This window comes from Sinocyclocheilus grahami, unplaced genomic scaffold (assembly GCF_001515645.1).
Source record: "Sinocyclocheilus grahami isolate Dianchi unplaced genomic scaffold, SAMN03320097.WGS_v1.1 scaffold5251.1, whole genome shotgun sequence".
Classification (NCBI taxonomy): Eukaryota; Metazoa; Chordata; class Actinopteri; order Cypriniformes; family Cyprinidae; genus Sinocyclocheilus; species Sinocyclocheilus grahami.
Genome location: NW_015509994.1, coordinates 8,056 through 10,611, shown reverse-complemented (window position 1 = coordinate 10,611; position 2,556 = coordinate 8,056). Strand labels below are relative to the sequence as shown.

The 2,556-nt window shown below is 36.6% G+C and overlaps 1 pseudogene; it reads left to right on the top strand.

The window, feature by feature from the left end:
* The window catches only part of LOC107577148 (H-2 class I histocompatibility antigen, K-D alpha chain-like), a 4,701-nt pseudogene extending 2,482 nt beyond the window's left edge, over nucleotides 1-2,219 (top strand).
* The last annotated feature ends 337 nt before the right edge of the window (nucleotides 2,220-2,556 follow it).

Genomic DNA, 2,556 nt, shown 5'->3' with positions numbered 1-2,556 from the left:
TTGTGATTGTTCAGGTTATTTTCAAGCTATTTTAAGTAACCATATCTTCGCCTATCGTTTTACGTGCTACGATGAATATTTGGTTTTAAGGTTTAAAAAAAACAACAGATTTTTACCCAAGTAATTTATATAACTAATCTAATTTAAAGTGGCATTTTATAAGCCTGGTGCAGTGAAAAAAAAGGCTTTAAAGCGTTACGCCTTAAGTTCAAGAGTCTGTAAAAAACATTATGATGCCAAAGTGAAAGCATATTTTCTTAGAGATAGATGCTATTTACACTAAGTGACCACAAAAGTATTTTCTTAGCGATATGCTGTTTACACTAAGTGAAAATATGTTCTATTTATTTTTTTATTACGTAAAAGTTGCAGTAGCCTATTTTCTTTGCAATAAGTGTAAGTAGCTAGATACTATTTATACTTAAGCAGTGGCAGGTATCTATTTGCACCTCAGTATTGTTATAGATTAACAGGATGCAATACTAGCGTGTAAATGATTCTAATGATTAAATAGATGTCGCCTTATTGCTATAATAAAGCCCTTCCTACACCCCGATATACCTCATTATTAAACACGTTGTGCATATTAGTTCCACTTTTCGAATACTTTCTTAATTGAAAGCAAATGCCTTTCTGATCTAATGTGTGATGGGAAAAGTTTGAAGAGGGGGATTTGAACGTGGATCAATCGCATTAAAAGCTATAGGCCTACTTGTATGCATCAACAGCTACCCCACTTTACATGCTGCATCGTTTTTAATTTTGTGTGGCTGAATCAGACATTGCCCTTAAAAAGACGAGGTGCCATATTTATTAAAGAGGAGCTCTGTTGTGTTGTGCATGGCTTTTGCCACCGTAGTACGAACAATAGACTTCAGTCTTGGACAAAACGTGTTGTGTGTATGTTTGTTTTCATAGTTTTTTGTGTTATCAGTGAAACATTACCTGCACTAGCTTAGACTAAAGCAGACACACTCCCAGAGTTCAGTGCTGTGGTTGTGGTTGATGACAAACAGATCAAACACTACAGTAATGAAAAACGAGTCTGGATTGTGACTGAAGATGACTGGACTGAAGCTCCTGAGGAACCACCTGATTCTAGAGACTGGTTCATACATCAGACCAGGACTCTGTCAAACTGCGCATACTCAGAGTGTTCTGGTGAGTTTAATGGTTTCTCTTGTTAATTAATTATCACACTCTTTATGAAACTGCATATATTCATCTACAAATGTATACATAATGGAGAGAGTAAGTTGTTCATACTGGAAATTTCCATGAACTCATAAGTTCCTCATAAATGTTGTTCTGTGATTGCAGAGCTCCATGTGCTTCAGAGAATAACTGGCTGTGAACTGAATACATTTCTTAATGGAACAATGACAAATCTGACTGCCTTGGACAAATATGGATTTGATGGAGAGGATTTTATAGACTTTAGTTCCAATGCTCTGCAGTGGTTTGAAAAAAAACCCAAAGCCAAAGAAACCAAAATGAAATGGGATCAGCAAACAGAACGCAATGAACTCCTGCAGCATTACCTCCAGACCTGCATGCACTGGATCTCCACATTTAATAACACTAAAAAGAGTAAGTTCTAATTGCATGATTTTAATTTAAGTGCCCTTATTATGCTTATTTACAGGTTCATAATCTTGTTTATGGGGTCTACTAGAACATGTTTACATCATTTAATGTTAAAAATGTTAATGGATTTAGTGGATGCTGTGTGTCTGTGTGTCCTCTCCATGTGCAGCCTTATCTTTTATTCACCTTCATGTTGTTGACTTTATTTCTTCTGTGTAACATGAAGATAAATAATGTTTTTCACAGCACATAGAACCAAATTATTTTGAAATATTACTTTGTTTTTTTTCATTGTGCTTTTATGCTTTCTCTTCCAGCTCCACCAGATGTTCGTGTCTTTGCAGTGGAAGCTCCTGATGATCAAAGCAAGCTGGTTCTGAGCTGTCTGGCCACTGGTTTCTACCCCAGAGATGTTGAGATGAACATCAGATTGGACAGAATTAACACTGAAAACAAAACATTATCTGGAGTCAGACCAAATGCTGATGGAGCCTTTTCAGCTGAGAACCAGCGTGAAGATCGACAGAAACCACAAAGGATCTTATGACTGTCTGGTCATTCACAGCAGTCTGACAGAACCAGCTTCAACAAATTGGAGTAAAATCCCAATTCAGTCTTGTGTGAATGTGTGAATGGCCTTTATACAGCAACACTGCTTCTGCGTGCATTTATACATGCAATACCATTTTTGTATTGCATGTATAAAATATGAAACAAATAATACTAGTCAATGCTGTTAATATTGCTTGCCACAAATAATTACAGTTAAAGTGCCTCAGCTCATGCCAACATGTTCAATGCATTTATACAGTTTTTTCCCCTTTATTCTGCAGGTGGAACATGTTTTGACAGTGAAACTATGTGGCCTGTTATCGCAGGAGTAGCAGTAGCTGTAGTTGCAGTTCTAGTGTCAGCTTGTTGGCTTTGTGTAAACTATCCAACGGTGAGGTCTAAATATTCAACATTATC